This window comes from Poromitra crassiceps (genome assembly GCF_964638095.1).
Source record: "Poromitra crassiceps genome assembly, chromosome: 5".
Classification (NCBI taxonomy): Eukaryota; Metazoa; Chordata; class Actinopteri; order Beryciformes; family Melamphaidae; genus Poromitra; species Poromitra crassiceps.
Window position 1 is genome coordinate 15,769,972 of NC_139642.1, and position 12,519 is coordinate 15,782,490.

General features: G+C 46.1%; 1 pseudogene across 1 annotated transcript; it reads left to right on the forward strand.

Moving 5' to 3' along the window:
- The first annotated feature begins 5,767 nt into the window (after positions 1–5,767).
- LOC310776332 (alpha-1,3-mannosyl-glycoprotein 2-beta-N-acetylglucosaminyltransferase pseudogene) lies at positions 5,768–6,985 on the forward strand (annotated as a pseudogene). Its single transcript has one exon. The product of its transcript is annotated as an alpha-1,3-mannosyl-glycoprotein 2-beta-N-acetylglucosaminyltransferase pseudogene (transcript).
- Positions 6,986–12,519: the final 5,534 nt, after the last annotated feature.

The following is a 12,519-nucleotide window of genomic DNA, read 5'->3' on the forward strand; positions in this document are numbered from 1 at the left end:
GTCTTCCGATGTCCTTGCTTCTGACAATGTGGCCTCACTAGCCAGACGCTACGAGTTTCTACTAAAGAAAGAGACCCGTTCCAGCCTCCACGGCTCCACACTCTCGCAGTACTGGCGTAACAAACGCATACCGAGAGGGCTACGCATGAACAAAGAACCAGCGCTTGGAAGAGACAACAGCGAGTTTTGCCAACAATGGTGTGAAATTCTCAACAAATGTTCCTTTGACCTCATGCTCCTTGTCATTAAGCATGTTGACGCTGAACTGTCCACAACTAGAAAAGAGATCATGGATCTGAAGAAAGAGATGACCAACAAGATCGACGTGCAACAGCTCAAAGAGATTGAAACAACATGTATGACTTTGAAAGACACATATGAGAAGCAGGTCATGGAAGTGAAGCTTAACAAATATCGCAGAGACACCCTTGACTATAAGAACAAACGTGTCTATTCCTGGTTGTCATCAGACGGCTCAGGTTCTTATCAGAGATACCGACGCAGACGAGAAGAACACACAGCTTATAACGGGCTGTCCACGGAGGATTCGGGGAGCGACGGGCCAGTGAGGGGCTCCAGACGGCAGCCTTTTTTAGGCGTACCCCCACAACGCAGGTACCAGACCAGAATATGGGCCTCAAACGCCGCCCAACCCGAAGAGGAGGCAAGCGACACCGCCAGCACCGGCAGAGGGAGAGGGAATCGGCGTCAGAGGGCGAAAACGTGATCAACCTATCCAGCAGGTCCCTGTCTCCACAAGAAGCATCCATCCTCTCAAAAGGTTTATCCTTTATTCCCTCTGCTAAAGCTGATTCTTTTAGAACTAGGATTGAAATGTTTAAATTTTTGAGAAACATTAAACTACGTGCTTTCTTTGATAAGGGAGCCCCCCACTCACGTCCTTGTTTGAATCCTTCACAGACTGTTCCTATTTCCACGTCTGAACCAGGCCTGAGGGCTAAAAGTACTTTTGTTCCGCCTGCCCTGAACCCCTCCGTGGCCACCTTTTGCCGACTGGTTGAAGAGGATGTAGCTACAAAGGTACACTTGTACAAAAATAAAATGAGACTCTATTCTAATATAGAGTTGCAAGAAAAGAAAGCATTACGTGCACTTTCTACTGATTCGACTATTGTTATAAAACATGCCGACAAAGGGGGCGCTGTTGTCATCCAGACTAAAGAAGCGTACACAACAGAGATCTTGAGACAACTTGGTAATACAGATTTTTATACTCCCCTAATGGGTGACCCCACACTTAAATTTTTTCAGAATGTTGAGCATTTTCTTAGTACAGCCCTTGCTAATTCTCTTATCAGCCAAAACGAATTCAAATTCTTGTTACAGAAGCACCCTGTGCGACCTGTGTTCTATACTTTACCTAAAATCCATAAGAGCTGTGTTGAGCCAGTGCCTGGTAGGCCTATTGTGGCTGGCACACAATCTCTTACTGAGCCTATTTCTCAATATCTTGACAGACACATTAAAGTGTTGGTATCTGATCTTCCTTCTTATTTGAAAGACACCACTGACTTTTTGAATAGGTTAGGTGCTGTACAGCTCACTGATGAGAATGTATTCTTATGTACCATGGATGTCAACAGTCTATACACTAATGTTCCTCATGTGGAGGGCTTACAAGCTCTAACACATTTTTTGAATAGAAGATCGACGCTTCAGCCCCCGACTGACTTTTTGGTTGATTTGTCAAGATTGATCCTTAATAGCAATTATTTTAAATTTGAGAATTCTTACTATCTTCAATGCCAGGGAGTTTCTATGGGTAGCCCATGTTCCCCTAATTATGCAAACCTCTTTATGGGAAAGTTTGAAGAAGACTTTGTATATAATAACAACCCCTTCTCCATTTTTTTGAAGTGTTGGTTCAGATATATTGATGATGTATTTTTTCTGTTTTCTGGGACACACTCTCAACTAGAGGAGTTCAATATTTATATTAATTCCAGACTACCATCTATTAAATTCTCTCTAGAATACAGTGAAGACACTGTCTCCTTCCTTGATGTTTCTGTAAACAAATCTGAACAACTACTGACAAAGGTGTATAGAAAACAGACAGACAGGAATAGTTTCTTGGACTACTCTAGCTATCATCCCCCCAGCCTCAAAAGAGGTTTACCATACAGTCAACTTTTGAGGATTAGGAGGATTTGTAGTTCTGACCACATGTTTGAAGAGCAGGCTGCTGAACTATGTACAAGGTTCAGGGTAAAAGGTTTTAACAACACAATCCTTGAGAACAGCCTACAGAGAGTTAGGGGGTTGAAACGTGAGGACCTGTTGGTCCCGAAGTCCACCCCTGCCCGAGGGTCTAGAATAGTGTGTGCTGCTACTTTTTCACCTGCTTCTCAGGAAATAAAAAAATGTGTTTTAAGTCACTGGAATATCTTACAAAGTGACCCCCAAGTGGGCCATTTATTTGGCGAGCCTCCCTTGTTTGCTCAAAAACGGGCAAGAAATGTACGAGATATGATCGTTAGAGCTGACTGCTACACACGCCCCCCTGGCCCCTCCCATTTTTTGTCTGATGTACAGAATGGTAATTTTCCTTGCTTTAACTGTATTCAATGCAATGCTATGATCAGAGGAGAGACATTCTTCCATCCTCACTCTGGAAGAAAGTACTCAATTAAGAGTAGGATCTCGTGTAAAACTAAATTTGTTGTGTATCTATTGAAGTGTCCATGTGGGCTAGTATACATTGGAAAAACTATCAGAGAGTTGAAAACTCGCATTTCAGAACACAAGAGTAGCATTAGAAACAGAGATATAAAATCCTCTGTCGCCAGGCATTTTAATGAGTTTGGTCACGACGTGTGTTCTCTCAGGTTCCAGGGTATAGAACAGGTCAGTCCACTGAAGAGGGGGGGTGACAGAGACAAGGCCTTGTTACAAAGAGAGGCATTTTGGATACATACCTTACAGACAGAACACCCCAAAGGCTTGAATGAAGAACTTTTGCTAGGTTGTTTTCTTTAGGGGGTGCGTCGGGTGGATGTGCTGTGGGTTCACGCATGATGCTCTTGCACTGTAAGGCAGTGTGGGAGCGTCATGTGTGGACCTGCAGTATCTCTATCCGATGCATGCACTTATATGCATTTTATTATGTATTTTTCTAATTCTATTTTAAATATTTTCTTACTGATTTTTTGTTATTCTAATATGTTGACTTTTCATCTGTGCTTATTTAACACAAGTGTGGCCATCCAGCCTCATTCTTCTCGTCTGCAAAACATTATTGCATTCCTGCTGTGTAATATATACAGACTTATATACAAGTATACTGTTTAAAATTGTACCTTTATCTCTTTTTTGATATTCTCTGATGTTTTTGATATTATATTCATTGTTATTTTATGTTGTGAGATATTTCCTAGTACTTGATAATGTAATTGATTGTATTTCCGGTTTGACACTATTTATGCGTCATGTCCGTCTTCTGTCAGCACAATGCTGAGGAAGGCTCCACGCCGAAACGTACATTGTCAAACTTGCTTGAAGGTAAATAAAACAACCAAAAGGAATTATTTTGAGTGCTGGTTTTTTGCCCCTCTCTTATTATTTTTTGAGCCGTGCACCGTAACTTTTTGAAACTTTTGAGAGTGCTCACCAGTCGTGACTTCTAGTCACTGACTATTTGGACAATTATTTAAATGACTAACATCAGCAGATACCGATATCATTGCATCCCTATTTTTTTTATTTCATTTATTTATTTTTATTTGGACATGACATGATTTTGAGTTGTACAAATCGGTTTCGTTGTTCATTGTTCATCATTGTTTCATCGTTCCAACTGAAGATGCAGAGCAATAAGAAAGTAAGTAAACAAAGTAAAGGGTAGAAAATGGTAATGTACTGGCAAACCTGCTGCCAGTAGTCCGCTGTAAAATTAAGACAATACAGCAATGTACTGTAGTACTGTAGGAACATACTGTAAAGTCGATTACAGTAGGAGACCTGTAAAATTAATGGTAAAATGCTGGCACCCCTGCTGCCAGTACTCTACTGTCAAATCAAGAAAATACAGAAATGTACTGTAGTTCAGTATTGCAGTAACGTACTGTAAAGTAGATTACATTAGGACACATGTCAAATTAACAGTACAATGCCGGCACCTCTGCGGCCAGTATTTTATTCTTAATAAACATGACAATCGTTTACAGTAAACCGCCGGCAAGCTCTACAACTCACTCTCCCAAAGTAACAATTTTGTTGATGTCTTATTCACCTTATGTAGTAGCCCCGCCCACTTGACCCAGTTGTGTTATGACTTCCTGTTCAAAACACCGTCTGTTTTTACCTGCTCACTATAGTACTGTACTGTCACAGGAAGTGTCGACACAATAGGAAGTAACTGCCTTAACCCTGTGTTGGAACATAAGGTGAATAGAGTTTTAGTGCCATCATTGCAGTGCTGTCATACACACACCACTTCAAGCAGGTGCCATCAGCAAGTGCAGCCTCCTCGCCAGAGGGCCGCATCGTCACGGGAGGCAGGACTTCACATCACACTATAGCCAAAATCAAATCCTGCTTCCTGAAATGTCTTTATGGCAGTGCCAATCACATCTACAACATTGCCAAGTCCTCTACAGTATGTGTGTGTGTGTGTGTGTGTGTGTGTGTGTGTGTGTGTGTGTGTAGAAATGTCACCAACTGTTTGCCACCAAGGCCGAGCTTTTCTTTTAAGCATTGGTATGGTTACGGCCTTCTTTATAGCAGTGCCAACCGCTGGCGAGAATAGAGCCGGCATCTCTCTATCGTCTATCTCTTATCGCTGTCTGCCGTAGAGCCGAGCACAGAATAGTAGCATTGATGCTCTACAATAACAGCATTCATGGTTCTTTCAAAAGCCTGCACATCAGAGAGGAGAGGAGAGGAGAGAGAGGGAAAAGAGGAGGAAGGGAGAGTGGAAAAGAGAGGAGGGGGAGAGAGGGAGGAAGACATGGAAGGCACAAAAATCACTTTTTTTTTTTTTATACAACAAAACGTATATTGGTGTTAAAGTAATATATCACACTAAATAACGCCAAATAATACCCATTCATTCATATCAATATTAGCATTTGTTTTTGGGAGTCAGTGTGCGGCACCTTTCCCAAACGTGTCAACGTGGGATGCGAACAGGTTAGCTAGTTTAGTGAGCGTGACTGAGCATGGTGCCGCCTAAAAAGAGAAAAGTCGGTAACGCAGGGGACGGACAACCACATAATATTGAGCTATTTCGCTGCAGCAAGTCAGCGAGTTCATGTTCCCATTGGGTACCATATAAACCCTGGGAACATTGAGCTGACCCCCCTGCTGGGATGCGATTATGTTGCCAAGCGATGCCATTTTACGTGCGATCGGGCTGAAATTGGAATCGGGGCTGATGTATATGTTCCGGCCCAACACATTTTTCGTGGCCCCGGTTCAGGAGAACCTTCTTCGAGCAGTGACAGAGTCCCAAACCTACGAGTGCCAATCCCTCTACCACGCCGAGTCAGGTGTAAACGTTGTGAGTCAGGTGTAAACGTTGTGAGTCAGGTGTAAACGTTGCAGTTTGTGAACGGGGCTGATGACATCACTGATGACACAACTGATGGTATTATGACATCACAATTGCTCGAGTTGACACAACGACATCACTATAGAAGTGGCCAGGTCGCCACCCAACGCCTCATCACTGTGACATCGTCAGTGATTTATGACATCGGTGATATTGTGGCATCACTGTCCTCTTGAGTCTCAAGTTTTTTGGGCCATGCGCCGCAAGAGTGCCCGTGTAATTGTCTGCGGTACACTGGTGTTTGCCAGCTGTAATGCCATCGTGTGGCTTCTGCTGTGGGGGGGAGACGGCAGGGAGGAGAGGGGGCTGGCTGCTGATCTGCTGTTGGGGGGAGACAGCAGGGAGGCTGTCATTCCTATCTTGGTTATAGCCTGTGATAGGGTCACTGTGGAACGCTGCCTGGACAAACTTCTGGAGTCCCGCCCCTCAGCAGAGCTCTATCCAATAATAGTGAGTCAGGACTGCGGGCATGCTGAGACGGCTGAGGTGATTGGGTCGTATGGCAGTCAGGTGACTTACCTGAAGCACCCGGACTTGTCAGATATTGCTATGCCATCGGAACCTATTGGGGGTTACTACAAAATCTCCAGGCATTACCACTGGGCTCTCAACCAAGTGTTCAAGTCTCTGTCTCACTCCTCTGTGGTGATTGTAGAGGATGACCTGGAGGTGGCGCCAGACTTCTTCGAATACTTCCGAGCCTTGCACCCACTCTTGAAATCAGACCCCAGTCTGTGGTGTGTGTCGGCCTGGAACGACAACGGCAGACACGGCTACGTAGACCCCGGCAAGGCCGACCTGCTCTACCGGACGGACTTCTTCCCCGGCCTGGGCTGGATGCTCCTCAGGGAGCTGTGGGAGGAGCTGGAGCCCAGGTGGCCCGCTGGCTTCTGGGACGACTGGATGCGCGAGCCGGAGCAGCGCCGCGGCCGCGCCTGCATCCGTCCGGAGATATCCCGTACTTTAACCTTTAGCCGGAGCGGCGTGAGTGGGCGCGCTTTTTACGACAATTACCTGAGTGACATTCAACTGAATTCTGAATTTGTGCCTTTCACCAAGCGGGACCTGAGTTACCTGAGGGAAGAGACGTACAGAGAGACGTTTGAGAAGGAGGTTTACAGCGCTCCTGTGGTGACATATGAAGAGGTGAAGCAGGGTCAGCTGAGTGGAGCGGGGCCCTTTCGTCTGCACTACTCCAGTAAGGGCAGTTTTAGGGTCATGGCTAATAACCTGGGGCTCATGGACGACCTGAAGTCTGGAGTGCCAAGGACAGGATACAGGGGTGTGGTCAGTTTCATATCAAGTGGACGGAGAGTCTACTTGGCCCCGCCCCCAGGCTGGACCCACTATGACCCCATATACGTAGACCAAGACAATTCGGACCACCGGAAAAAAATGGCTGCCGTCAATTGAACTGGCTGGCTGGCTGGAATTACAGCTCGGAAATTCAGGGATCATCCAGAGCTCCGCTTTGTCCGAGTTGTCGTCATAGCCACATCAAAATGGCGACTTGTATCGTTAATGGTACTCTATACAGTACAGGAATATTATTCTCCGGGGTTTACTGTCGGACAGAGAAAACGGGCGTGAACAGGCGAGGTGAGAGAGAGAGAGGAGCAGAATTGTCTCCAGCACAGCGCTGTTGATGAGAGAGTGAAGATCCTCCGTGTTGACACAGCGCACGCTTCGCTGTATTGCTGGTTGCCCCACTGTCTGCTCCTCTCTCTCTCTCTCTCGCCCATTTTCTCTGTGCGACAGTAATCCCCGGAGAATAATATTCATGTATAGAGATGTTTCCACGTTGCCAGACACTATAATGACAGTTTGAGTCTCCCACCGGCAAAACAAGCAGTTTTAGCGAACGTGGAATGACGGTGCGCATATTGCCCGACTGGGTTACACTGGTAGTTCTTTGACGAGCTGTAAACAAGGCTATCTCTGTGAGCACTCAACCAATTTGAAAAAATGATGTCTCTTAGACACATACAGTGTGGGGAAATAGGGTCCAGGTTGAAAAAAACAAAACAAATGATCCTTTAAGATGGCCAGAGAGAAAAGACACAGGTTTGCTTCCCGCAAAATCCAATCCAGAGAGAGGGGGTCCACAGGCTATGCCGACCACCCGCAGTGCCGACAGCCCGCAATGCCAACGTTAGGATTAGGCGTGGGGGGGGGGGGGGGGAGAGGTTAGGTTTAGGGTCTGGGCGAGGTTAGGTTTAGGTGTGGGGGGTGGGAGAGGTTAGGATTAGGCGGGGGGTTGGGAGAGGTTAGGTTTAGGGTCTGGGCGAGGTTAGGTTTAGGCGTGGGGGGTGGGAGAGGTTAGGATTAGGTGTGGGGGGTGGGGTGGGAGAGGTTAGGTTTAGGGTTAGGGTCTGGGGGAGGTTAGGTTTAGGCGAGGGTGGTGGGAGAGGTTAGGTTTAGGGTTAGGGTCTGCGGGAGGTTAGGTTTAGGCTTGGGGGGTGGGAGAGGTTAGGTTTAGGCGTGGGGGCTGGGAGAGGTTAGCTCCAGCCGGGTCCCCGACACGCTGCACACCGCCTCGCTCAGCTGGTTCTGCTTGTGGGCTATCGGCATTCACCAGAGAGAGAGAGAGAGAGAGGGAGAGAGAGAGAGACAGGAGAGAGAGATAGAGAGAGTGATTGAGCATAAGGAGTCATCATTCATTGCGACATGTATCGGAGGAAGCATGGTGCTAGTCTACAATTCTCACCAGATCAGCAGAGGGTGTGGCGCAACGACCAGAACAGCAGGGGGAATTGGCCAAGTACAAGTGCGGAGAAATCTGTGGAAAACCCCCCAATAAAAAAAATAGACTCTCCTGCACGTCGCTGCATAATGCCTCCTCTATATTTCATGTGGAGATGGTCTGAAGTCTTTCTCCCTGTTGGTTCCCCCACGGGCTGCATTTCATGTGCCTGGGCTGCTCCCTCAGTGTCAGTGAAATAAATGAGAAACAAATGAACCTCTAAATTCAGCCTCAAACAGGCGTTCCACTGCGCCGCTGTCCCTGCTGTCCCTGGACCCCTTCTCCCAGGCTGGGTGGCATCCTTTGTTTAATGCAGCCAGTCATTTGCTTTCATCTCCCATAAACACGGCAATAAATCAGTGCTACGCTGCAGTGTACCCCGGGGTCCAAAACTTATATGTAATAAGTTTACAAATCAGCTCAGAGCTATGTTAAGGTGAGAGGAGGCTCAGCAACCAGGACACACAGTGTCTGTAGGTGGGTTTTTTAATTTCCATCCATCCATCCATCCATCTTCAACCGGTTCTCCGGGATCGGGTCGTGGAGGTCTAGCAGTTCCAGCAGGGAACCCTAAACTTCTCCTGGTCACATTAGCCAGCTCTGACTGGGGGGATCCCGAGGCGTTTCCAGGCCAGCGCGGAGATATCATCTCTCCACCTAGCTCCTCGGTCTGCCCCGTGGTCTCCTCCCAGCTAGAGGTGCCTGGAACATCTCCCTATAGGGAGGCGTCCAGGTGGCATCCTTACCAGATGCCCGAACCACCTCAACTGGCACCGTTCTTCCTGAAGGAGCAGAGCGACTCTACTCCAAGTCCCTTACGGATGGATGACTGAGCTTCTCACCTTGTCCCTAAGGGAGATGCATTTTCAATTTGCGCATAAAAAAAAACCCTGAGTGGAAACACTGCAAAAATAAAAATAAAACTCCAAATATCGCGGAATGCCACTTCCTGCTTCAGCTTCCTTATCAATATTACAGATTTGTAATATTGATAAGGATGTTCCGATGTCGATGTACCAATAAGATGCATAACAAGCATGGCCGACGTTTACTGACGATGATGATGGTGAGGCGATGATGATGATGACGATATGTAATGGAACACAACACAGCTCAAGAATTTCACACGTGTGTACTTGTACATCGAGTGACAATAAACATCTTGTATCTTGTATCCTCTTCACCGACTCCTAATATTACACATAACGTAGTGGATGGAAACTGACTTTCTGAAAATTCGGTTAGAAAAGTTGCAATTTATAAAATAAAAACCTAAATTGGTCTAAGCCTTTTCACCAGGGACTCTATATGATACCTAAAGGTAAGTATTTATACGTTCCTTTGTACTGTTGAAAGAAAGGGTTTGACCCTGTGTGTCTGAAACTGTTCAGAACAGACTCCCAGGACTGCAGCACTCCGCATTAGGGACACTCTGTCTAGACATTCTGACAAGTTATAACACACACACACACACACACACACACACACACACACACACACACACACACCAAAATGGGAGGAAAACTTGAGAAAAAGCAGATAGACACAAGGCACACATATATACACATACCTTTACACGCGCACACACTCAAACACACTCACCTGCCTGCCTCCCCAGCGGCCCAGTGACCATGAATAATTGTGTGAGTGATGTGAATGGTTTCCCAGCCAAGGAGACATACAAAGAATCCAAAGAATTTGAATATCAGGGAAAAGTTTTTTTTCCATAATTCCTTTCAAAAAGTGAAACTTTCATACATTATAGATTTCTAGCCTTTATTTGTTTCATTTTTCATAATTTTGGCCTACAGCTCCAGAAAACCCCCAAAACAGTATTTCAAGAAATTAGAATAGTGTGAAGAAAATCAGCAGTTACTTCTCAGTTATGACTGACTCCAGCCTCAGTCCACTCCCTCTGAATCTCTGCCCTTTGCTTGACAATCCGCTGAAGCCCACGGTCATCCATGGTATTTCCATGATATTCAAATTTTTTGGAAAGGATCTGTATTCATGGCAGTTTGATTGTTCTCTGTTCTCTGTGGTGACATCATCAGTGATGTCATAAATCACTGATGTCACTAGACATTGTGAAATCAATGGGGAGTAAGGGATCTATCTGTCCCGTCCCACTGATGATGTCATCAGTAATGTCATAAATTGTGACATCATCAGTGATGTCAGAGGCATTTTTTTTTTTTTTTACTCTGTAGCACTATGAGATTGATCTTAAATGAAAAGTGCAGGACAAATTCAATGTATTATTATTATTATTATTGTGACATCACACACACACACACACACGCACACGCACACACGCACACACACACACACAAGAGACAGACACACGCACACACACACACACACAGACACACAAAGTGGTGTGTGTGTGTGTGTGTGCGCGCGAATGCGTGACACAAGATAAATCCAGTTTTATGGGCTAAATACATTTGAAAGCCTATTGTGTGTGTGTGTGTGTGCGTGTGTGTGCGTGCACGTTTACTGCATTCAATTGCATGTGTGTGTGTGTAAGTTAATGTCTGCTTGTCTGAATGTGTCTCTTATTCATAACAATGACCTTCACAACCGCTGATAGGCACAATAATGTCAAAGTGTGTGTGTGTGTGTGTGTTTGTCTATCCCGGTGTGTTACTAATCATTGTAATGACTTTCCCCGCTCCTGATAAACAGAAAACACTGTCTTTGTATATCATTAAGTGTGTGTGTGTGTGTGTGTGTGTGTGTGTGTGTGTGTGTGTGTGCGTGCGCGTGCGTGCGTGTGCGCGCGCGCGCGTGTGTGTTCGTGCGTGCGTGCGTGCGTGTATTTGTGTGTCCCTGCTAGCAGAGATGCTTTTCACAGCCCTGATAAACAGAATAAACTGTCAGCTTACCCATAAATCCTGGCTGTGTTGTCCGGGCAGCTTACATGGAGAAACACACCGTAAATAACAGGAGCAGGAGCAGGTTTATTATCAAGCCTCTCCTTTTTGTCTCCTCATTCTCCTTCATCATAGTATTGTGCGTGTGTGTGTGTGTGTGTGGGGCGGGGGAGGGGTGGGGGGGGGGGCGTGGGGCTCAACTCATCCACCACCTCGGTGATGCACGGCAGCCAGTTTGCTCCAGAACGCTCACCGCACATCAGCTATCATGGTGGAGAGCTGAGAGACTGAATGTGCCAATTAAGTAACGAGGGACGATTAAAGGTACAGGATGTCTTTACTTGCCACAATGCAGCAATAATGCATGCCAGACACGCACATCCAAAAGCCTACTGGGTTGGGTGCTGGATCAAAAAAGACCTTAAGACAATGAAAAGAAGTACGATCTGCACACTGTAAAGGTGTGTGGCGGATTGTTCAAGAAGAAGACAGTGACATCATCAGAGATTTATGACATCAGTAATGATATCATTGCATCATCAGTGATGTCAGAAGTCCTTCCCTGCAGAGGCTATAAGTAGGACCGGGAGAGGTGTTAAGGCATCTCACTAAAAAGCGTACATCCTCATGGCTGATGAGCAAGCAAGTGAAACCACGTCCGTGGTTGAGGACGTGTCTGATAGGAAAGTTGTGATCAAAAATACGGACATGAATGAGGGCATGCAGAAGGAGGCTGTGGAGTGTGCCAAAGAAGCCATGAAGAAAGGCGCCATGGAGAAGGACATTGCACAACACATCAAGAAGGAGTTTGACACTAATCACAACCCTGCATGGCACTGCGTTGTCGGTAGCAGCTTCGGTAGCTACGTTACCGTCGAAACAGACTATTTAATTCACTTCTACCTCGGCCAAACGGCCATCTTGCTCTGGAGGTTTGGCATGGGTGATGATGAAGAGGAAAAGAAAACTTGATGGACAAGGCCTGATTGATGAGGAGTGACGATTGGTTGGGGTTAGAATATCAGGGTAAGCCAATCAGAGGCAGAGTAGGGCAGGTCTTAAGAGACGTGGGATACATGATAACGCACCGGTGACTGATGTCTCCCATACACAAAGAACGAACAACCGAAATCTCGTGTCTGTGTGTCCTTTGCAGGGTGGGAATTTTGTCATTTTAGGGGCAAGGCCATCGGGTCTTCGGCGTCGCAAAGTATTTTTAGGGCACAAGGCCACATGCCAGGCCACAAAGGCCAAATTGCTCAGTTGACATCGTGAAGAGCGATTTTTCTTAAATGTGTGTTAAAATGAGCCAATTACACCTTTGCATG